The 25,226-nt window shown below is 44.2% G+C and overlaps 1 protein-coding gene across 1 annotated transcript in view; it reads left to right on the plus strand.

Moving 5' to 3' along the window:
• The first annotated feature begins 5,295 nt into the window (after window positions 1-5,295).
• Window positions 5,296-25,226, plus strand: part of PER2 (period circadian regulator 2) — a 74,789-nt gene continuing 54,858 nt past the window's right edge. Inside the window, exons 1-5 of the mRNA XM_074963968.1 lie at window positions 5,296-5,357; window positions 6,031-6,106; window positions 16,844-16,906; window positions 19,788-19,841; window positions 22,019-22,162. The gene's annotated coding sequence lies outside the window, so the exon portion shown is untranslated. The remainder of the gene's footprint in view (window positions 5,358-6,030; window positions 6,107-16,843; window positions 16,907-19,787; window positions 19,842-22,018; window positions 22,163-25,226) is intronic.

The following is a 25,226-nucleotide window of genomic DNA, read 5'->3' on the forward strand; positions in this document are numbered from 1 at the left end:
TGCAGCCAGTAGCTCTTCTCTACCCCAGAGGTGGCTAGCCAGTCACAGTGGTTGGCGCTTGGCAAAGCGGGAACAGAAGAGGAGGCCTCTGGCAAGTGGCTTTGATGTTGGGAATCGCTGAAGCAAGTTGTTGGGGGAAGAAGGGTTGCAGAAGGATGGCTAGTTTTCTGTGCACTGAGCTTGCAGGGAGGGATTTGCAGAAGGCAGGCTTGTGTCTGTGTGATGCCTGTACCACCACATGCCTAGTCAGAGTGGCAGAACATGGTGTTGATAGACGCCCACACTTCACGTGAATCTGCCTCAGAGATCTCCACGAAACTCATATGGAGATACTGGGCAATCCACTGTCGCAGGTTCTTTGGCAGAGCTGCTTTGTTTCTTGCCCCATTAAGGGTAACTTTCCCGCATCACTCTGCCATCACTGGGGGTGACCATAGCTGCACACAGGCGAGCTGTGTAAGGGCCAGGGCGTAAGCTGCAGTCTTGGAGAAGACCCTCCCTTGATGCCCTGATCACCCTCCGCAGCGAGATATCTTCCATAATGAACACAGCTTGTGGAAAATGTGGGGATGGTAATGATTTTAATGCCCCCCCTACAGTGCTGTCTCTCCCCAAGAGCCACGTGCCCAGTGTACAGTACTATCCTGGAACACTGAATTCCCATGCCCCAGTGGCTGCTCATCATTTTGGGGGTCTTGTGGCTCATGTGTGCTTGTCTTGGGTCGGCCAGTTAGTGATAAGTATGTGAATAGTGGTTGTGTTTTAAACCACTGATACAGTGGTCTGTGTGTTGCAAACAATAGTGCTTCTGTAAAACGTTGCATTTTGGCTTCACAGATATGGCCTTGGGAGCCCAGCCTCTCACTCTGTTATCGCCATCTGAACGGCTGCACAGGAGTAGGAAGTGGACACAAAAAAGTAGAGGACCTTCTGCGTGATGTCATCCTGCACGCTGTGGCAGAAAAACAAGAATTGAAGGAGTGGCAGGACAGCGAGAAGAGGGAATGAAAGGAGAACGCGGTGCACCAGAATGAAGCCACGGAGCGGCTCTTAAATGTAATGGAGCACCAAGTGGACATGTTCCAGGTGCTCCTAGTACTGCAAACCGAGCAGCTCTGCGTCCGCCTTCCCCTGCAGCCGCTATTGCAAAACTCTTTCCCATGGGCCCCCAAGATACCAACACAATCTTGTCAAAATCCTTGCTCCAGTCAATACCTGCTGCATTCTACACCTGCCCCGTCACAGTCCAGCTTTGCGGACTCCCAGTACCCCCTGCACTCAACACCTGTTCCTCTGCAGTTTAGCCCTGGTGAAGTACAATACCCACTGCACTATACTTCAAAGGACAAGGTTGCATATGATACCTGGACATACTCAAATTTTTAACCATTCCGGGACCCCACCTCCTCCTGGGGCCCTCCCTTCCACCATCCCACACAGTGCTGATGTGTTTTTTTGTTTGCGTCTCTCCTCCAGTTGTTGTTTTTTAATAAAAATTGTTTTGGTTTTAAAGCAATCTTCATTCCATTAACTGAAAGCAAATATAGCCCTGCAACGCAACAGGCAATTTTCTTAAACCTTCACAGTGCATCATCCACACCGATCACAATCACCTCCTAGCATTACAAGCCCTGCACTCTCGAGCATAGCAACAAATATTAGTGGCTTTCAGCTTCAGATTGCTGCCTCAAGGCATTCCTGATCCTTATGGCCCCATGCTGCACCCCTCTAATAGCCCTGGTCTCTGGCTGTTCAAATTCAGCCTCCAGGCGCTGAGACTCAATGGTCCAGCCCTAAGTGAAGCTTTCACCCTTCCCTTCACAAATATTATGGCGAGTACAGCACGTAGCTATAACCATAGGAATACTGCCATCGGCCAGGTCCAGCCTCCCATATAGGCAGCACCAGCAGGCCTTTAAATGGCCAAAAGCACACTCAACAGTTATTCTGCACTTGCTCAGCCTGTTGTTGAACCACTCCTTGCTGTTATCAAAGTGCCCCATGTATGGATTCATAAGCCACGGCATTAAGGGGTAGGTAGGGTCTCCCAGGATCACAATGGGCATTTCAACTTCCCCTACGGTGATCTACTGGTCCAGGAAGAAAGTCCCTGCTTGCAGCTTCCTGAACAGGCCAGTGTTTTGAAAGATGCGTGTGTCATGCACCCGTCTGGACCAGCCTGCATTAATGTCCGTGAAACGCCCATGGTGATCCACAAGTCCCTAGAGAACCATTGAGAAACACCCCTTCTGATTAATGTACTCTGTGGCTAGGTGGTCTGGCGCCAGAATTGGAATATGCGTGCCATCTATTGCCCCTCTGCAGTTAGGGAAGCCCATTTGTGCAAAACCATCCACATAGTCACACAAGTTGCCCAGAGTCACAGTCTTTGACAACAGCATGCAATTAATGGCCCTGCACACTTCCGTCAACATGAGTCCAGTGGTCGACTTTCTCACTCTGAACCAGTTAGCAACCGATCGGTCACAGTCTGGAGTAGCCAGTTTCCACAGTGCAATCTTCACATGCTTCTCCAACAGCATGGCAGCTCTCATTCTTGTGTCCTTGCGCTGCAGGGCTGGGCGAGCTCATCACACAGTCCCTTGAAAGTGGCTTTCCTCACCTGAAAGTTCTGCAGCCATTGCTCGTCATCCCAGACATGCATGATGATGTGATCCCACCACTCACTGCTTGTTTCCTGAGCCCAAAAGCAGTGAGATCAATGTCAGACACCTCTTGTCTTTGTAGTTTAAGGAATAACTCCACTGCCACGCATGATGTGTTAGTGAGAACGAGCAGCATATTTGTCAACAGTGCAGGATCCATTCCTACAGACTGAAGAGCCAGAGCCATTCCTACACAAACCCTTGAAAGATGGTGCCAAATGCAGACAGAAGCACAGGGATTTCTGGGATGCAAAGCAATGCATCACGGGGCATTGGGACAGGACTCAGGATGCCCTGAGACCCGCTCCACCTTCCCAAAACACTTAGAAGCAAAAGAGGAAGATATGCTCTGTGGAATAGCTGCCCAGAGTGCACTGCTCTGAAAGCCGATGCAAGTGCTGCAAGTCTGAACATGCTATTGCACAGGCAGCTGACAGTGTGAACACACAACAGCGGTTTCCCTTCAGCGCTCTCTGAGTGGCGATGTAACTGCCGGTGAAGAAACTCTGCCAGTGTAGACATACCCTAATAACAAGGGTTACCAAAAGCTGTAGTTCTGTTTACTCAAGTTAAATAAAAGCTTAGTGATTTTCAAAGTCCAGAGGGCAGAGGTGTTCAGTGCAGTTGTGAAGAGATATGCAGGGCCCTGAAAAAAGAGGAAGAGCAGCCAGGATTACCCTGTGTTCACAGTCACAGAGAGAAAGCTTTGGGGAGTAACAGGCCTGTTCTAGACACCCAGAGACACCAATGTTGAAGAAAACGTGTGCTCGGGAAGGGGCAGGTTGCGACACATGGTGATGCATGCCAGATAAGAACATAGGCCCTAAACCTGCAATGCATGCTGATGGACTGCTGTGCCCAGGTGGAGGTCCACTAATTTTAGTGAGATTTTGTGGGCGCAAGGGTCTGTCTTTCAGGATTGTGGGGCCCGACATAAAACTTCAAGCAGGATGCGATATAGAACTTTGACAAGTCTTATGAGAGGAAAAACTGCTTGGGGATGGTGTAAATGTGTGATAATTAAATAATAAATTTCATAAAGTGGAAGACTTTGAGATGAACATATGCTAAACACACCCTAAAAATGAGAGGTTGATTTTGGCATCAAGAGTAACTTGTTCTGGTGCCAATAATAAACTAGCTCCTGATTTTAAAGGAGCAGAACTCTTTAAGATTCTCATAGTAATGTTAACTCACCGCATTGCACGCATACAGTATTTCTCTTTTTTCTTTTAAATATTTATTGAAATGTACAAGAAACCACCATGTAAAACAATACCCTGCTTTTAACCTTAAAACACAGAAAAGACAGAGCGGTAAACAAAATTATCTGTCTCTTGGTTGGGTTCTTTAAAAGTTAGCAGGTCCCTTCACGGCCCCTAGGGAAGGGTGGGTCACAGGGCTCCAGGTGCTGCCCTTGCTACACCTCCAGGTTCCTCCCCCGAAGCTCCCATTGGCCACGGTTTCCCGTTCCCGGCCAATGGGAGCTGCAGGGGGCAGTGCCTGGAAGCAAGGGCAATGCACCAAGCCCTCTCCCCCACCCCCGGGCCGTGGTCGGCCGCTTCAGAGAGCGGCACCACGGGGGGCAATCCCGCGGGCGGGATCCAAAGCCCTGAGGGACTGGATCTGGCCCATGCCCGTAGGTTGCCCACCCATGGTCTAGGATGATGTACCTGGTCCCACCTCACCGCAGGGGGCTGGGCTAAATGCCCTCTCCCGGTCCCTTCCAGGTCTCCATTTCTGTGATTCAAAGGTCTCAGCTAGGATGGGGCTAGGCCCAGTACAACCAGCTGGCAACGGGCAGCCCTTGCCCCAAAGGGCAGCCTTGTCTTCACTGCTAAAAGTGTTGTTGTTTTTTAAACCCCCTCAAAGTAAGCGAACATGCACGTGCTACCCCACGATAGGAACAGGGGGCTGACCAGGTGCTCTCGTTTTACCAGGTCAGCCCGGGGGGGAGGAGGGCTGGTCACCTCTTGGTTGACTGCAAGATAAAGAGTCTGACATACGTTAAAATGTCACGTCTACGCCGGGTTTTTTCCCGGGGACCACTCCTACACAGTGCCCACCCCCCCTCCAAGAACAGGGCGAGGGGAGACTGAGGCCCCCAGCAGCGAAGGACCCTGCCCTGGTCGGCCACTAACGGATCCTTCCTGCTCCGGTGCTGGCAGCCGTTGGGACGGAGCCCCGCCTCTCCGGCCAGCCCAGGCGCAGCCTCGTCTCTTCTGACGCACGCATCGATTCCGTCCCGCCTGCCCTCGGCGGCCCCCGTTGACGTCAGCCACAGTGTCAGGTGGGGAGGAGTCTCACTGCGTTTCTAGCCGTGAGGCAATCGCTGCCCTAGTCAGCCGTTGCTGACGGCTGTCTAGTATCCTGCTGAGCCCGGGGCTGGCGAGCCCAGTGGAGGGGTGAGTATTTTGGCCCTGCGCCAGACCGTCGCTCCAGAATGGGGGGCTGTTACTCCGAAAACGCCCGTGCCTGATTTGTAGTGAAACATGGAGTCACACGTGAGGCTTATGTAAAATGAACGACGTCTGCCGGAGCCAATGGGGTGGCAGGTGCCCCCCTGCCGCATGCAGAGGCGGTGCCTCCCCGGCCAATCGGAGGCGCGGGGAGGTGTCTTAGTCACGTTTCTGAGTGTATGAAGTCGGGGCTTTGCTAGGTCAGTGGCGTTGTGAGGAGCCGGGGCGCCTGGTGAGTGACGGACGGTGGGTCCCGTCCCGTCCCCCCCCCCCGTTATGTAACCGTGCCCAGTTAGGGGGAGTATCCCGTTCTCTGCGCCTGAGGCGAGGCGGGGCGGGGCGGGGCGGGCCGGGGCGCGGGCGGGCCTGTCAGGGGGTGTGGTGCGGACCGGGGGGTCGGCTGCTGCGCGGCCCCGAGCACAGGGAGCCCCCTGCCCTGTATGAGAGTGGGTGAGTGGGGGGGCTGATTGAGGGAAGTTGGGGCGAGCGGATTGGGGTTCCGGGGGGGTGGGACGAGGACGGTTATGGGAATGGGGGTGAGCGGATTTGGGTGTGGGGGGATGGGTGAGGGCAGTTATGAGATTGGGGGGATGGGCAGGGTTGATTATGGGATTGGGGCGAGGGGATTGGGGGTGCAGGGCGCTGGGTGGGGCCGGTTATGAGATTGGGGGTGCAGGGCGCTGGTGGGGCCGTTTACGGGATTGGGGGCAAACGGATTGAGGATGCAGTCAGCTGGGCTAGGGGCCGGGTGAGTGAGGGGAGAGTGGGAAGGTGGGTTTGCAGTGGGTGCATATATGGTAGTGTTAGGGAGGTAGAAATGTGTATGTAAGGAGGTGTTAGTTGTCTATACAGAGGGGTGTGCACTGAATGTCCATATTTCGCTCTGATATATGGCTCTTATCTAGTTTCTCTTCCATGGTGAGTGGAAAGTAATTGCTCTGGCACTGCAATGAGGCTAAAATCCTCCCTGTACTGTGAGAGGTGAGTTCCCAGCTAGACTGTGGCACTGCAGGTGGTTATAATCCTTGGAGTCTGGCATTAGGAGGCAGGATGATGGGACAGAGGCATTGTTTAATCACATTTAGGGCTTCACTTGCACTTAAACTGATGGTAAATGTGACCTTAACATCTAGCTGTTGCTGACTTTCTTTGTTAAGCTCTGCTGTGTCCTGTTAAGTGTATTATACTGGATCCTGCTTTTCCAATAGGAGTATTATACAATATTGTAGCTGAGTTGTATGTTGTAGGTGGCATTTATATATGTTAATGATCATAAATGCTTTTAAATGTGCATAATACTAGATAAATGATAAATATCAATTCAGAATGTAAATTAGATAGAGATTTGCATGCATACACTGAAGATTTAGCAGCCAGCAAGTTAAATTCTATTTGTTAAAATGTGGAGACATAAGATTGTACTAGCTAGCTGAATCTCCATTATGGAATTAAATAAACCATATATGAGGCAAGAAGATGCTTTGTTTTATGTTGCTTTTTATGCATGTAAGCAAACCATCTCAAAGCTATGAGATGTTATTACTTACCTTAAATGCACATACACTGTCTTTGTAAAACCATACTAATGGCTAAACTTCACTTAATGTAACTATATGGACAAAACTGTTATTAATTTCTTTTAATAACTGGCAGTAATACACTGAATAAATTATAATTTGAGAGAATTTAGCGACAATGTGGTCCTGCCAACAACAGGATCTCTAAAAGATGGCTTTATGGCAGTGGTTTTCAAACTTTTTTTCTGGGGGATCCAGTTGAAGAAAATTGTTGATGCACACGACCCAACGGAGCTGGGGATGAGGGGCTCAGGGCTGGGGCTGAGGATTGGGGTGTGGGGGTGAGGGCTGCAGCGTGGGGCCAGTAATGAGGGTTTCAGCGTGTGGGAGGGGGTTCTGGGCTGGAGGGGGTCAGGGATCTAGGTGCAGGCTCTGGGGTGGGGCTTGGGATGAGTTTGGGGGATACAGGTTTGGGGGTGGCTCGGGGCTGCAGTAGGGGGTTGGGGTGCAGATTTATCTCCGGTGGCTCCTGGTCAGTGGTGCAGCGGGGATACTAAGGCAAGCTTCCTGCCTGTCCTGGCATGCGGACCTTGCTGCGCCCCGGAAGTAGCCAGCAGCAGGTCCGGCTCCTAGGCGGAGGCGTGCAAGCAGCTTCCCATGACTCTCGCCCACAGGCACCACGCTCTCCCCCCCCCCCGCCCCAGTTCCTGGCCAGTGGGAGTGCGGAGCCGGTGCTCGGGGTGGGGACAGCGCGCGGAGCCCCGTGGCCCCCCTGCCTAGAAGCCAGACCCACTGCTGGCCACTTCCGGGGCACAATGTAGTGTCGAAACAGGTAGGCACTAGCCTGCCTTAGCTGGGCAGCACTGCCAGCGGGACTTCTAATGTCCCAGTCAGTGGTGCTGACCAGAGCGACCCAAAATTTGAAAAATGCAGCTTTATGGTGTATTCTAACTTGGACACCAAGACAGAGTATTTGGGACTTTAATAACTGTTTTCAGCTGAGAGACTAGATTAGCAGGATTTTAAAGAACTATATTTTTTTAATTGTCTTAAGACCTGTGCTAGAAAAGTGACTTTCTAAAATAGATATGTAAAGTTCTAAACTCCACAACCTTACATATTTAATTGCTTGATTATTTTTCATTAAAAATGGTCGTACTTTACATTATACTAATATTGTCATTATTTAGTAGATTACATAGGGAAATAGAAAATGTTTTTAATACTGGAGTAAAATGGAAGGTTTATTTAAAGTGAACACCATCAACTAAAATACCACATTTCTTTTTCTTCTACTGTTGTTTCAAGATTAGTATTATTGAAAGTTGAGAGAAAAAAGTTATTTTGTTTTTTATGTTGCTCATTTGACAGCTCTCTGTGCACTTGTGTATGTATATAGATAGGCCCACACAGACAACAGAGAAACGATAAAAGTGACTTTCATATAGCAAGTAAGGAAAGAACATAAAGAAAAAGAAAAACCAAACCAATGATTCTAAAATCAAATTTGGCATGGAGTCAGGAGTAGTACCTGAGGCTGTTAAATACATTTTTAAAACTGACAAGATTTCAAGTTGTCAGTGTTCCTTTAGCCATCGAGACGGTTTATGACATACCTGTTTAGTTAACATTTCTCAGTACTACTAGTACCTTTGGGAATTGGCTTCCATCTCTCAGGGATGAGGAAAATAAATGCAGAAGATGCTAATATGATAGTGGTTGCCATCTGAGCATTTACTGAGATATCCAAATCCTTATCTATATGTGAGGCAGCCACACTAAGGCTTAATACATGGCATAGCAGTGTCAAATTAAGGTCCTGTTCCTGAAAAGACTTACACATGTGCTAAATTTTATGCACTCAGGCCCTGAGTCTGCACCATTACAGATTTTAGCCTGGTTATGGAATATGGCAGGTGTGGCCAAACCATGGCTTGTGAGCCACATGCAACACTTTTACAGATAAAATGTGGCTCGTGGAGCTCCCACTACTCCCGCCTCCATTTTCCGCCTACCAGACTGGGGTGAGGTTGTGGGATTAGGGGATTCGGCCAGAGACAACTGATGCCTGCTGGGGGGCACAATTTAAAGGTTCTACACAGCTTGAGTCATGCCCTCCCAGGCATACCTTCCCTCTTACCGTCAGCAGCCCCTGCCTGCAATTCCCAGGTGTTAGTTCCACCTTGAGAAGCAACAGCAAAAGCAGCAGTTCTCCCTGCAACTCCCAGCTCTTTGCCACTGCCTCTCTCCAGTTTGCTGGATCTAGGAGCTGCATGCCGTGGGGAGAGGGGGGCAGTGGCACCATGTCTTGGAGCAGGGCCAGCAAACCCTGGCAAAAATCTAGGGGGCACATGACCCCCCACGTGTTCCCCATAAGCCACCTCTGGCTTCTTCCCAGCAGGGAGGGTAGCTCAGGGCTTCAGCCTCGCAGGGTGCACCTGCCAGGGCTCAGGGCTTCAGCAGGAGTTGGACTGAAGCCCTGAGCCAAGGCAGGCATGCCCTTGCAGGGCCAAAGGTCTGAAGATTGTCATATGTGGCTCAGAGGGTCAGTAAGCTTGGCCATCCCTGGAATATGGCTAACAGCTGTCTGCCTTACGGTGTGTTGTAACTAGGTCCTTTGCCACAGATGGATTTGTAGTGTAAGTGAACCGCAGAGGAACATTATTTATTAGTTTCAAAGAGAAGGCAGGAGTGTTCTACCACTACTAGTTATATCATATTTTTTTACCACCATTGTGTTGTAATGCTATATGTCAAGTGACCTTGAGCTACTAACGCATTTACAGTAGTTGGAGCGGTTTGAGTGGTTTACTATTGTTTAAAAAAAATTCCTATGCTTATAACTATGCATGCAACATATATTAAAGACAGTTTTGAAAGTGCTAAAGAGCTAGGTATTTTTGATCTTTTCTTTTTAAACAGATGTACCATTCAGTATGATTTCTCCTGTTTATGAATAGCGGCTGTCTCTGCTGAAATCGGCAAACTAGTTTTTCATCACTCTGTATTTTTATTTATTTAGGTATTTGAGGCCACGTTATTGTTTTCTCTATAGATCTAGAATTATTTTTATCTGCAAGAAAATGAAGTTAATGAGAAACCACATCAGAATACCACCCAAATACTGCAGTACAGCTTTTTAAAAAGAATACATAAGTAAAAATCTAGAGATGATAGTGGTGCAGGACTGAATACCACTGCAGGTTATAGTAACATTTGGAAACTTTGAGTACTTTTGACGATGTTTGCTATTTACTTGGATGGAAACATTTTTGTCTTAAACTCTTGAAAGGAAATATTGCCATCAATACTGAATTAAGAACTTCTGTTGTGAAATCCAATGTATTCTATGACATTAGGCTCTTTTATTTGAGGTGTAGGTCAGGGTTTTGCAGGATCTGAAGTAGGGAAACTTTGGTTTTGTAAAAAGAAAAGGAGTACTTGTGGCACCTTAGAGACGAACAAATTTATTCGAACATAAGCTTTTGTGAGCTACAGCTCAGTGCATCCAATGAAGTGAACTGTAGCTCATGAGAGCTTATTGCTCAAATAAATTTGGTAGTCTCTAAGGTGCCACAAGTACTCTTTTTCTTTTTAGTCTATTAGTAATTTCACTGTACTCATAATTCCCCATTTTAAAAGGGAACAGCATGTTCTCTTTAATGCATTGTGTAATACTGGGCACAAGCTTCTTTACTGACAATGCTTGGTTACCTAGCAATTATGATACATAGTAACAAAACAGCTGTTATGTTTGAAGTTTTGTGCCTCCGTTTTGATTCTAAGTTTTATGAATCCATTCTGAGTGTCTGTAGGTTACCAAGATTTCCAACTGGATTCTGTGGGGGAGTGCTGAGGATCATTTCTATATTTGCCCTTTGTTTCTTTTCCCATTCTATCGTTTCGGTTTCTTATCACCTTTTCTTTGTCATTCTTAGGCCATGTCTACATGAGCAAATTTACATAGCTGTATCGAGGAAGTGTGCTGCTGTAAGATTGCTTGTGTAGCTGCTCTATGCCGATTGGAGAGGGCCCTGCTGTCAACATAATTAAACCACCTCCAACTAGTGGCATAGCTATGTCGGTGGGAGAGCATTTCCTGCTGACATAGCGCTGTTCACAGTGGCACCTCTGTTGGTGTAACTGCTGTTGCTTCGAAGGGGTGATTTTTTTTCCCCACATTCCTGAGCATCATAAGTTATACCGACAAACGTACTAGTGTAGAGGTAGGTCAAGACACAGAAACTAAGGCTATTTCTTTCAGATCCTAGCCTCATCCATTTCAGTTCCTCCCCCTCCCCCGGGGTCCTGCAGCTTGTAAAGCATTTTTTTACTAATCATTTTCTTTTGGCTACAGTAAAGCTCTTTACACAATCTGCTGAAAAAATAAAATTTAGTAAGCTCATGTAATCTTACACATTTTCGTTACTTGCTAGCTGTTTTGAGTGTGACTGTTGACATTGTGCCTGACTACATTGTGCTCTTAAACTGACATAGGGGCTGGATGAATACATTGATTGGGCCAACGGTATGAAGTCCATGTACTAGTTAGTCTAAATATGTAATTATACAGTTTGTAAAATCGGTATTTACTCACTTTGTTTCAGGAGCTCATTGTGTCAAGGGTTACTTAAGTAGCATGATTCATTGACTGCCTAGACAGTCACCAGGAATCAGGTGGCCTTTACATGCTAAAAATCCTTATGCAGGCATTGTGGATGCACTTTATACACTTTGGTTTAACAATTTATGTAGTTAAATTACTTTTGTTACTAGTAATGTGAGAAGTCAGGTTCTTCTTCAAATATGCGTTGTTGTGGATCTGTAGGTGTGCATATGCCCCCAGGCATTCAAGCTCGGAATCTTTTGCATAGCCAACTTTCAGAAACCAGTTTCCCCTGCTTCCAGGAGGTACGGGTGGAGATTGTAACTAACAAATGGGTGTTAAACATTCTTTTCTTGTCGTCTACCGGCCCCCCCACCCCATCTTCCTTCTTCTGCAACCCATCTCACAAGAGCCTTTTGACAAAAAAGTGGCCTCTGTTTTTTATGACAGGTGTCAGAGTAGCAGCCATGTTAGTCTGTCTTCGCAAAAAGAAAAGGAGTACTTGTGGCACCTTAGACTAACAAATTTATTTGAGCACAAGCTTTCATGAGCTACAACATCCGATGAAGTGAGCTGTAGCTCACGAAAGCTTATGGTCAAATAAATTTTAGTCTCTAAGGTGCCACAAGTACTCCTTTTCTTTTTGTTTTCTATAGCTCCTAGGTGGAAAATTCTTCAAGAATACAGGGGCAAGAGTTTCTACTCCCATTATTTCTTCATTCTGAATAAGGGGGATCTTCATCCCAGCCAAAAACTGAGGCATTTCCTGATCCTAAACCATGGCCTTTCCCTACTCTGTGTTGCTGGGAAAATTCTTCCATGGGTCATATTGAATAGAATTAACACCCATCTTGTGGAACCCATTCTCTCCCAAGTTTCAGTATAGAAAGATATCCGTCTGGTTGGGACACTGTAGACATGATCTTCACAGCCCATAAGCTTCAGGAAAAGTGCCGAGAGCAAAACCATGGTCCTTGTTTGGTATTTTTTTGACTCAGCTAAAGCTTTTGACTCTGTGAATCATGAGGGACTCTAGAAATGCATCCTGCAAAGGTGTTTTTCTTATTTTAATTTTTGGTCATTCAGCCTTTTCCTGATGGGGGTGCTGTCCAGAGTTGTGGAAAATGGCAAGATATCAGACCCATTTCTGGTCACCAGTGGCACTGAACAAGGTTGTATATTGGTTGACATGCTTTTTTTCCATTTTTTTTTTTTTCAACTATGCTTATGGATGCATTTCATGCCATTGACAGAGGGGAATTTATCCAGTTCTGCAGTTCAATCCGCAACACCTGAGCTTGCATAAAAGTGGCAGAATTACTTCTTAAGGAGCTTTTATTTGCTGATGACCGAGCTGGTTGCTCTGTTGATTGATGACATTCAATTTATAACTGATCATTTCACTCATGAAGTCAATTGTATTCGTTTCACAATCAGTCTAAAGACAACTGAAGAATTTACCAACCTGTGCTGGGGGATGCACACATCTACCCAGTTAAGGTCAGCAGTGCTTTCTCAGGTCTGTGGAGAATTTTTTCTGCCTAGGGAGTATGCTGTGTCAGAATGCCGCAGTTAAGGATGAGATTACTCATTGCACAGCCAAGGGCAGCTCTGCATTTGGAATGTTGTCACACCATGTATGGAATGCTATTGGTGTCAAAATAAGCAGGAAGCTAGATGTTTGTTAGGCAGTTGTACTTGCAATGCTTCTATATGGTTGTGAGACATGGACAACAAATGGATGCTACATTAGGAAACTTGTCTGTTCTATATGAGCTGTCTTTGGTCAGTTTGCAAGGTCAGGTGGTGGGATAAGATCCCAATATCGAAATCCTTCATCACAGTCAGCTATCTGGCATTCAAATGTGCTCATAAAAACTCAGCTGTACTGGTCTGGGCTCCTAGTTCACATGGCTGACTCGAGAATACCTACAGCTATGTTTTATGGTCAGCTAAAGCAAGGCACTCGTTCTTTATGGTAGTCAGTACAAATGATATAAAGTCACGCTGAAGTCAAACTTGAAAGCATGTCAGATTGTCTCCAGCAACTGGGAAGCAATAGCCCACAGCAGAGCAAGGTTGCAGCAGATTTGTCATGTCATTAACCACTCAAACTTGAGGAGAATGAACAGTGCCTCCGTAGCCTTGGCTTCAAGATGTGGTAATGCTTGCCTCCATCATACCATCACTTCAGACTCAGGATTGGCTTGTAACTTTTTCAATTTGCGTTCCACATTGCCATCAACCAAGCTTGAAGTAGTACCTTCTACTTATGGTATGGCCTAATGATTTTCCGTAAGGCTGCGATTCTGTCACAGAGGTCGCGGAAGTCACAGATTCCATTCTTAGCCCTTTGCTGTTTCACCATTTTATTAATGACCTGGAAGAAGACATAAACTAATGACTAATAAAGTTCCCAGATGACACACAGTTGGAGGAGTGGTAAATTATGAAGAAGACATGTCACTAATATAGAGTGATCTGGATCGCTCAGTAAGCTGGGCACAGACAAACAATATGCATTTTAATATGGCTAAATGTATGCACCTAGGAACAATGAATGTAGGCCATATTTACACAATGAGGGACGCTGTCCTGGGAAGCAATGACTCTGAATTTTTTTGGAGGTCATAATGAATAATCAGCTGAACATGAGTTCTCAGCTTGTGGCCAAAAGGGCTTATGTGTGACCTTGGATGCATAAGCAGGAATCCATAAGTAGGATTAGAGAGGTTATTTCACCTCTGTATTTGCAACTGATGGGGCTGCTGCTGGAATACCATGTCCAGTTCTGGTGTCCCAAATTCAAGAAGGATATTGATAAATTGGAGAGGGTTCAGAGAAGAGGATTAATGATTAAAGGATTAGAAAACATGCCTTGTAGTGATACGCTCAAGGAGTTCAGTCTATTTACCTTAACAAAGAGAAGGTTAAGGGGTGACTTGATCAGTTTATAAGTATCTACATAGGGAACAAATATTTAATAATGAGCACTTTAGCAGAGAAATGTATAACATGATCCAATGACTTGAAGTTGAATCTAGACAAATTCAGATTAGAAATAAGGCATACATTTTTAACCGTGAGGGTCACTGACCATTGGAACAATTTATCAAGGGTTGTGGTGGATTAATTCTCCTCTCTGACAATTTTTAAAATCAAAATTAGATCTTTTTTCTAAAAGATGAGCTCTAGGTCGTCGCGCCCCCCCCCCCCCCCCGAAAGGTCTATGGCCTGTTGTACAGGAGGTCATACTAGATGATCACCATGGCCCTTTCTGACCTTGGAATCTATGAATAACCTTACCCTGAATAAAAATAAATGAATGAACAAAAATGCTGTTTTGACTTAAATGGTTTATAGTGAAAAGTACAAAATCTACTGAATGAGTAACCTTAGAGTTACAAGTATACAGCCTAATGTTTGAGGGCAAGGGACTATAACTTAGGGTACATCTTCACTACCTATGTTAAAGCGCTGTCGCAGCACCAGCGACTGTGTGTGTTTTTAAAAAAAAAAAAACTACCTCCGCGAGGGGAATAGCTGCCAGCACTGGTGCACTGTCTACACTGCCACTTTACAGTGCTGAAACTTTCTCGCTCAGGGGTATGAACATCCCCCCCCCCCCCCCCCCGAGTGATGCAAGTTTCAGCACTGTAAAGTGGCAGTGTACACAAGGCCTTAGCATGGGACATATGTGGAGGCTATCTTTGGCCTCTGCGGAAATGTGCCTGTGAACAGCAGGGCTGGCCCTAGACGTTTTGGCTCATGGCAGAGCGGAGAGGGTTGGGCCCGGGTTGCTCCAATTCCTGCCGCTTCGTGATTGCAGGGCGGGCTCAGCCCCGCACTTGTGGACCGGCAGGAAGTGGAGTGACCCAGCCCGCTCTGCTCCCCTGGCTCCCAGCCTTCGGACTTGGGGGGAACCGCCCCCCAGCACTCACAGGAGGCTTGGCTGGGAGCCGGTGGAGCGGAGCAGGCTGGGGCTGGGTCACTCCACTTCCTGACGCCCCGTAAGTGTAGGGTGCACCTGACCCCTGCTGCAGCCCCTGGGATGTAGCTCAGGGGAAGGGATGCAGCAGGGGTGGGGCTTTGGGGAAGAGGTGGGGCGGGGATCGGGCTGGCTGCTGGAGCAGCACACAGCTGCGTAGGGCACCAGGAAATTTGGGGCAGTTTGGTGTCCCAAATTTCCTGGTGCCTGATGCAGCTGAATAGTTTGCATATCGGTAAGAACGACCGTGGTGAACAGGTTGCAACAAGCTTGTTAGTCATGGGCAAACTTCTCTGTGCAGTGCTATTCCTAAGAGGAAGAAAGGGAACAAAGGAAAACGTTGAATGTAGTGGTGATGACTAGGATCTAAACCTATTATTAAAGGGGAATAAGAAGGCTCGAGAGGGGGAGGGAGAGAGCTATTGGAGGGTGTTGGGAAGCCTTGAATAATCAGACCTATTGTGGAGGTGAGCAGTGATGGTGAAGGAGGAACAAGAGAATGGTGCTAACTATGTAAGAGGAGTGGGATAAGCACTGCTTATTGTTGGCTAGGGGAGAGAACATGGTCCTGCTGGATGATAAAGGATGAAGTGAAGTAGTGGGAATAACTAGGTGCTGTGGGGAGGTGGAAGTCAAACTCTGCTTCAGCTGGATTAGGTGCTGCAGGATTGATCACAGGTAACTCAGGAGGTGGGTTTTGGACTCAAGGACTCAGCTGCTGAGGTTTGAGGCCTCCTACTCCCTTCAATTCCACCAGAACATAGTTGAAGGAACTTTACATATCCATTCTACTGTCCTGACAGCAGCATGCTGATAGTGAGTGGCTTCTGCTGAGACCTCCTCTTTCATGGTCGTAGATCATGTTTCCCAAGAATAGGTACTGCAGTTGTGAATGCACAGCAGTGTGTCAGAGCAAGGGGCTAGTAATGGCCACAATGGGTGCCAAACATTATGATGTACTGTGTACTTTTACTCCATTGGATTATTTAGCTGAATGCAGTTCAACAGTTATCTGAAAAGTTTTTCTCTTGCAAAGACTCTAGTTCAAGGTTCTGAGTGTGTCTTGCAAGAGTTGACTATTTCTCAAACACCGGTAGAGTAAGAAATGCAACTTTTTCCTTGCTTCAGGGTGTTTGATCTCAATTTTTATTGTAGGAATACAGATTCTTTAACTTGGATCTTGGCAGGTAAGCAATTACATAAATGCATTAGAAATAGATTTTTCGAACATATGTATTAAATCTGTGTCTGTCCTGTTGATTTAGGATCTAAAACAGGTGCAAGGCATTTTTGGCTTTTTCGAATTTACAAGGGAAAACAAATCAGTAACTCTTCATGTACAGTTTAAGAAAACAATACTGTAGTTTTATTTTCAGATTTCAGTTGTCGCTAAGCTAAGGAATTTTCCCCATTTCCTCTGGTTTACCTTTGAATCAATAATACGTAATGAATATAACTGCTCTCTAACTTTACAATTCATGTTTTCTGTCATGTATGACTAGCCTTTTATTCCACTAATTACGTGGACTTATTAAATAGGCAGGGTTTTAAAGTCTTCTTCTGTAGTTTATTTATAAAACTATATATTGGGTTTGTTGTTTTTGCAGGAGAGTATTAACTACAGTTTCAGACCTTGGTTTGGAAAGATCATAATTAGCACATTCATTAAGGTGAGTGTCTTACTTATGCTCTCCCCCAAGAAATGATCTGAAGTGTGTACCTTCTTTCTTGCTTACTCTGAATTTATATCGTGTGTGTGTGTGGTAGATGTTGCTTTGGAGCTGTTACTTATTTATATAGAAAGCTTTTTAACAAATAGGAACTGCAGGAGAGAGAGGTAAAAGTCATGAAGCACATGGAAATGAGCTGGCTTCTGTTTCCTTTTTAGAAAGTGGAAGCCCTCTAGTGTTACATCTTAATACTAGTTGCTAGATTCGCTGCATCTTGTTATGCGATAAAGTGATTTTCTGTTATTTCCAATATTTTGGGTTTTCCTTTCAGAGGTTTTAAGGAATTCCAATGCCAAAGGTGATTTTGGGAACCGTGTATGTAGATGCTAATTTGCATGAGTCTATGGGATTGTGGCTCAGGAGAAAATGGGCACAACTCTGCTCCCAAGGCTTGATGTCATAGGGCATAGTATGCTTTTATGGAGAGATTCTAGTTTCTAGTCACTTCAGTGCTAGTTTAGATGTGGATTATCTATACCTAAATAGTCTTTGACACACAGATTTCATCACAGAGCCTTCCCTATGCAGAGAACTGTTGTGATAGTTAAAAGGTTACTTTAAGTATAATTTTTTTAGTTTATCTGTGAACAGTCCAGTGATGCCTATGTAATGTATAAATCAAAATAATATAGCTGCTTACTGAATTAATACTGTCCTAGATAGGAAATTAGAACTGAATTATAAATAAGACTTCTGATTTTCAGGCTTTGTTTCATTTTTGGAAGTTTATTTTTTTGGCATATTTTCAGTTTTATGAAGATATCCAAAAATGAGGGCTGGGGTGGGTGACGGGCTTTCTTTTTGTATATACCCCCTAGTACTGTTTCAAACATAACTATGTTAAAGTGCACGACTGGATATTGGCAGGGTTTACATATACCAATTAATGAGCAGCACATAATGCACTTCAGAAATTGTACCCCTATATTCTGCAGTACTGCCCCATGTAGACAGGGCTTTAAATACAAGCCAGGAAGCAGAGACATTGCCTATATGTAGGGCCCTACCAAGTTCATGGTCGATTTTAGTCAGTTTCACGGTCACAGGCTTTTAAAAATCATGAATTTCACAGTTTCAGATACTTAAATGTGAAATTGCATGGTATAACTGGGCAGGTCCCAACCCAAAAGGGGGTTGGCAGGGAGTCGTGGTATTGCCATCCTTACTTGTGCGCTGTTTCTGGCAGTAGCACTACCTTCAGAGCTGGGCGGCTGGAGATCGGCGGCTGCTGGCTGGGCACCTGACTCTGAAGGAGCACCGCTGCCAACAGCAGTGCGGAAGTGAGGGTGGCATGGTATGGGGGGGGGGTTCTCACTTTTTGGGGGGGCAGGGCTAGCCTTATATGTGAGCGACCGCCCACCCAAGGTGCCATGGGGGGGGGCTTCCCCAGGTTGCCCCCCGCACACACAGAGCAAGACCAAGGCACCTTTAACTCCCAAGCACTGGGCCTTTCTACTCAGAGCCAGGGAGGGGCAAGGCTGGGGGTGTCCTGGACGAGGGCTCCTATCGTATGTTGGGATCTAGCTGCTGGTCCTGGACAGGCTGGTGAGGAATGGGACGTCCTCTTCACCTGCAGGGGCATCTTCCCCCCTGGGGCCAGGTCAGACCCACTTCCAGGAACCTCCCCCAGCTGCAGAAACCTCTGCAGCTGCTGACTGGGAGCCCAGCTCTTAAGGCAGTGCCACTGCCAGCAGCAGTGCAAAAATAAGGATGGTATGGTATTGCTACTTCTACTGCTGCGGCGTTGCCTTCAGAGCTGGGGTCTCAGCCAGCAGCCACCAAGCTCTGAAGGCAGCACAAAAGTGAAGGTGGCAATACTGTGACACCCCCTATACAATAGCCTTGAGACACCCCCCCCAACCCTTTTTGGGTTGGGACCCACAGTTTGAGAAATGCTAGTCTCCCCTGTGAAATCTGTATAATATAGGGTATAAGTACAACAAAGACCAGATTTCACAGTCCATGATGTGTTTTTCACACCTGTGAATTTGGTAGGGCCCTACCTATTTAAATAAATTGCACTGGGAAAGGGATGAAATCACCATGATGAGTAACCATTTCCTGTGGTTTTTCCAGTGTTCATTAGATAAACACAGATTTATTTATTTTTATTGGGGGGGTGGGTTACTGATCACAAGTTAAAACCTAAAATCAGAAGCCCTAATCACAAATCACAGCTGAGTTATTTAAGAATCGCTTTAATTTCCTCTAAAAAGTAGGAAAACATTCTTTCAGAAGATGAAAGCTTAGTGCATGCACAGACTGAAGAAAAACTAAATTTTGATAAGGCTACATTGTACATTTTGGAGAGGGCAGTTCTTTATAGATCAGTTCAAGGAGTGCTTTCCATATGTAAGAAGTTGACACAGGTAAACAAGGTTGATGTTGCGGGGCTGGGATGTGTGTGATGAAACAAGAATTATTGGATGCAGTGTTCTGAAAGACTTTGAAGATGATGCAGTTAATAAGGGAAGATAGTGGAGAGCTTCAAATAAGGAGTGATGTCGTCGGGGCAATAAGCAAGGAAGATGATCTTAGAAGCTTCATTTTATGTAGGCTGGAGAGGGACAATGTATTAGAGAAGCTGGAAGGGAGGAGATGGGTACCTGTACATGAGTTTTGGCTAGGTTTATAACATTGCTGAACATGTAGAATCAGAATTCTAAGTATTTTGGTAATTAAAGAAGCTTACTGTATTCATCAGTTGTATCACATACATACCTAATTATCCTTCTGATCATTTGATCTTTGTTGCTACAAAAACCTTAACTAGTTAAGTTTTTAAAACTGACAGTTTACTATTCTGTTTTTAATACTACAGGTGTGACTTCTGTTCTCTTTAAAAGGGGGATCTGGCTTGGATCCTGTGATACAGGTGTGTCACCTAAATCAGGTTGTTGGCTCTTCTCTAATATTTGAAGACTTTCTATTTTATGTTCTGTACAATATGCATAACTCAATCTCAAAAGACATTATTTGGTCTGAATGTTCTCTTTAGCTCAACATTCCTTTCGTACTGATGGAACTAGATTTCCTCTCAGAGAAAAGCTCGTCTTAGGGTGCCATATTTGAATGCTTTACTTTCTCTTCTCAGCCACAATTCAAAGCAGAAGACAGTCTCTTTGGGGAAGCAATTAGCCAAATCCCATCATGCTAAAATATACAATAAGGGAGGCCAAACATTGATGGAATTAATCTGTTCACAAGATTACCTGCTGTGTAACCTATAACTATAACATAAGACATTCTATACTACTCTTTGGTAAAATCATTAATGTTATACTTAAAAAATTTCTGTAGTCTTTTAGAACCAAAAAATAAAAAGGGCCCATCCTGTATTCCTTGCACATCCAAAACTCACATTGACTCATGTCACATGTTGCAGAATGGAACATTGTGAATAAGTTTTTTTCCTTAAGTCTGGCCAACATTGTAGTGTACTTTAACAAACAGCAGCTGTAAAGACACGGCATTTTATTATGAGACTTACTGACATATGCTGTTTTCAAGCATATTTAACTAAAGGTTCTAGTACTAGTCCTTTTTTATTAAACCATTAGTCTTGGGTATTCAAATGCAATTTTTTTTCAGTCTAAGTATTTTGAAAATGATTTAGATGTTTGTCGCATTTAAAATACTGTTTGTTTTAATTTTATTCGGCTACTTGTGCCGGCCATGTACTGATTATACTTTCCAACATAGCTGGATGTTTTGGGTTCAACAGGAAATCTGGCAAAACCCCCCCCTCCCCCCCACAGGTTTCACACAATCTAGAGTCTTACTTTCCCTAAGATGTGCTGAATTGGATTTTAATGTACACCAAACCAGGACTTGAAAAATACCCTTGCTAGTGGGAGGCTTTTACTGATGAATATGAAGGCTTAAGACATCCATTTCTGTAGAATTTAACCTTTCGTTTAAAACAACAAAAGACCCAAATGCCCCATATGGTTGTAAAGATAACCTTTCAAAGGGGATTGAAAACTAAAGAATGGGTGTTGACTTTGTCAATAAACAGGCAGCTCCAGTGCTTTTGCTTCTTAGGCTATGTCTACACTACGCAGCTTTTAGTGACATGGCTATGTCGCTACAGCCGTGCCACTAAGTCACGCAGTGCAGCTGCTGTTTGTCGGCTCTCCTGCCAACAAAAAACTTCCACCCCCAAGGAGCAGCGTTTGCGTTGGCGGCCTGAGAGGGCTCCTGCTGACATAGTGCTGTTCACACTGGCGTTTGTTGGCAGCAAAACTTTTGTCTTTCAGGGTTTTGGGGTTTTCTTTTCTTTTTCTTTTAAACACCTCTGAAAGACAAAAGTTTTGTCATTCAGTTGCGAGTGTAGACATAGCCTTAGTTGAATGTATGTTAGCCTTAGAATGAATATCTTTTCATTAACATTACTGCTGTTGTGAGCCTTTGTGGGCAACGGTTAAACTGACAAGAATTGTACAAATTTTGTATTGCTGCAGAGCATTAGGAGAGGAGAAGAAACACAACCTTTTTCCAGCGTTTTATTATTTCAGGAAACTGTAGGTTTTGAATTGCAGGCCTCCTAGCCTGACGCCGACAAGAAATATGGATAGCGAAAATCATTAGGCCAGAAATTTGAAATCTGAGTATCTGAATTTGGACTCCTAAGCAAGTAGCCTAGTTTTTCCAAAGGTGCTGAATACACACAGCTCCTGTTGACTTGGGTGTTCAGTGGTGGTGGTAAAGGCCACAATAGGTGGCTCTTAATTTGGAGGAGACCTTTTTTTAGCCTGTGCAGACTTAGAGTCCTACCATGCTACTGCTGAACCAGAACTCTACATACTGTTTAGGTGTGTTCTATCTAGTTTAAAGATATTTGTATTTTGAAGCTTTAAATAATTTTGCTGAAATCCAAGTGTATTAAAATGTCGGTATGCTTCCTTTGCTGGATGAGAATTCCTTCTTTGCCAAGGGGTTATCTGTATAGGGTTGGCATAACTGTGAGCAATATGTGGTATTTTTTGTTCTCAAAACTATAAGAAAAGGACATTGTTGGGGGGGCCCTGGTATTTCTTTTATATTTTATAGTTTTAGAGGTGTCCAGACTCTAATGGATGAGGATGACCAAGAGGAGTGCATGTGGGAAATTCTGGACCTAGGTACTTCATGCTTTTTGATGCTAGCTGGGAGGGAACCTGATAACACTTATGCCAACCTTGATTTAAAAAGCAGGTAAGGAATGTGTGTAATTGTTCTGATTCATTTGAGTAGAAAGTTAAATTTTAAATAGTTTATTCAGAAAGCTATTTTTGTTCCAACTGTGTTTTAATTTATCTTTAATTTCCAGAAATGTAAATATGTAAGTTGTGTGAATTAGGCTTTACTCACTTCGTTAAGACTGAATTTTCAAGCATTAGGGTTTCTCAGGTTAGATTGCAGCATCTGCTTATTGGTCTGGATATTGCTGAGAATTTTTTTTATTGCTGTGAATTTTTAATGAATTCTGGTATTAAACTCTTCATTAAGCAAGTAGTAAGCTTATGCTCAGGGCAACTTGAAGAAGACTAGATGTGGGAAAAAAAATACTAAGGAAATAAAGGTTCCTGGATTACTGTAAGTCTGCCAAATACTGCTCTGCATTTTCTTTGTGCTGAGATCTGAGAACACAAGTATTTTGCTGTCTCTTAGCTGGAAAGAATGTCACAATTAGGATAATCTGCTAACTCTTAGCCCTCAAATAAGTTTTAAAACTCAACTGTTTGTATAGTTTTTTACAGATGCACAGGCAACTTTTAGATTAATACTAAAGTGACTTCTCACTTTTGATGGCTATTGTCAAGTTAGCATTCTTTTGCTACCAAGTATGAGGAAGTATTTAAGCATTGCCTGCTTGCCCAGGGAGCCTGCATTCAATGTAAATTTTCACACCTAATTCTTTATTCAAATAGCACGGAATGGTCAAATCATTGCCAGTTTGCCATATAACAATTCCAAAACAATACCAGTTGGCAAAGCAGCCCTCTAAAAGAGGACTTCTGGAAACATTTCACATTAATGAAAATTACAGTAGCAAACTCTAAAATCTATACTGTCAGGAATGATCTCTCTGATATCTGTACTCATGTATGCGGTATGACAGGACCGTCCTGGTAAAAACATTATCATAAGGTGTTAGAAAATAAGGCAAAATCTTCATACTTAGATTTATAGAGAGTTGATTGTGTTCACTGAGGTACATCACTAGTACTTCTGTGGTTTGGGGGAATTGAAATTAATTTGCTTTTCCTTTTTGCCATATGAAGAGCCATAATTTATATGTTGGCACTTTGCCAATAGCTCTGGGTGTGGGGGCTTCAAACATATTAACAAGAAAGTGGTTGTATCAAGGCATCCAGTAGTACTCATCCCGTAGTACGAAACCAATCACTCTTCACGATTTTAGGTTGTTACACACCAAAATGAACATTGCTCAAATTAGTAATGCAATGGCGGTACAACTCAAATTGCATCAACTCCTCAGTACTAAGCCAATCACTCTGTGCTGATAACGAAATCACACTGTGTAATTCCAATGCTGTTGTGAAGTGTAGTCACACTTCATGTGGTAACTTAAGTGTACTGACTCAAGATATCTGTTATAGTGAAGACAAGCCCTCTGGTAGACTTCTCTAGTTACTGGTTTCCTTCCTACCTTCTACTCTCTGGAAGGACTTATGTAAAATAAATAGTGATGGAATGATTTACCATAAGAGGAACCTGGACTGGTTTGCTCTTCGTGACCCAAAGGCATGACTATAGATAAGTCCGGCTTACCTTCTCTAAGTAGCTGACCTGATTTTACACCAGCAGTAAGCTGCCCTGTAACAGAGATTGAGGTAAATGCATCTTCCAGTTCTTTAGATTTCAACCCTTCCTCCCAATATAGTTTCCATGTTAAGGTTGGAGGCCTACAAAAGATCTCTTTACGCTTTGGGAGCCTTGAAATGTGGTGTTTTTTCTCGTCTCCCCCCTCCCCCCCAATACTCTAAAGGTGTGATTAGGTGCCTAACTCAAATTGAGTTCAGTGGGAGCTAGATGGCTAAATACCTTTTGTGAACTCCATTCAAAGTTTTTAAGTTTGCTTATCCTGGCTGCTGTGGTTCTTGATTTCCAGACCCATGTGTGCCAATACTAAACTGGTGTCTACATGAGGTTGTCATACAGAAAGGCTTTTCCTGTTGGAAGACTTTTTTTTTTTTTTTTCCTCTTCAGCTTCTCAGAAGTCCTTACTTAAACCATCTTGTAAGCTTTTTGTCTTTTAATTACCATAGTACATAAAGGGACTGTGCCTCCTTTGTACCTTGGAAACCAAGCCCAAATTCCAGGACATCAGTAACCGAAGAGGACTTAAATCTTATTTCTCAGAAGTCTTCATTAAATTATTATATACTAGTTTTTTCCAAGGACACTTTTGGACATTGTGGGAAAGGTCTTAAAAATGGATCCCATGGAAGCTGCGTATGTCACTAAACCAATTCCTTTAGATTTTTGTTGTGTTGAATGACCAAGTAAACAAATGAAACTGGCCATAATGAACCTAGCATGACAAGGTTGTAAAATGATCTTGTGGCCAGGTCTTATTTGCTGAGACATACAGGGCAAAACTTTTACTAGTAATTATTGCCTTAGGCAAATTACTGTAACAAATTTTGATTTTCTAGCAGCAGTACAGCTTTAGATGTCATGATCCTAAATGCTGGAAGGACAAATGGTATAGTGAATTAGGTCAACATAACGTATTGGACTGTTCCTTAGATCTGGTGCTTGGTTTGTATTATAGGCGCGCGCCGACCCACTTAGAGTGTCTGTTCGCTAGAGGTGAATTGTCTAGTCTCTTTGATCCTAGGTAACCAACAGAAGATATTTTATTATATGTCAAATGCTACTGGGAGTTTCATCTAGGAGCAAACTTCAATGTGACTGAGACCTTGAACAGATTTTTTTTTCTTTAGTAACTTCTAGCTAGTAACTTAAAGACCATAGGTCTGAAATGAAGGAAGAGAAATTCCCCTATCCTGTAACATTTTTCTTGCCACACTATAGACCAATTCAAAGCTCCTCTTCTTCTTTTTCCTGGTGTTTCAGTTTAAGTAACTTTAGGGAGACACAAGTAGCTGCTTATTTTGGCTCAGGAAAAACTGCTGAAGTAAACTGTAGTTCAGAATTTGTGCTACTATAACAGCTCTCTATCTATTGATCTGTCTGTCATATGAATGAACAGCCTTGAGCCTATCAGCTCAGTCATGATTGGTGGATC

This window comes from Natator depressus, chromosome 9, assembly GCF_965152275.1.
Source record: "Natator depressus isolate rNatDep1 chromosome 9, rNatDep2.hap1, whole genome shotgun sequence".
NCBI classification, from domain to species: domain Eukaryota; kingdom Metazoa; phylum Chordata; order Testudines; family Cheloniidae; genus Natator; species Natator depressus.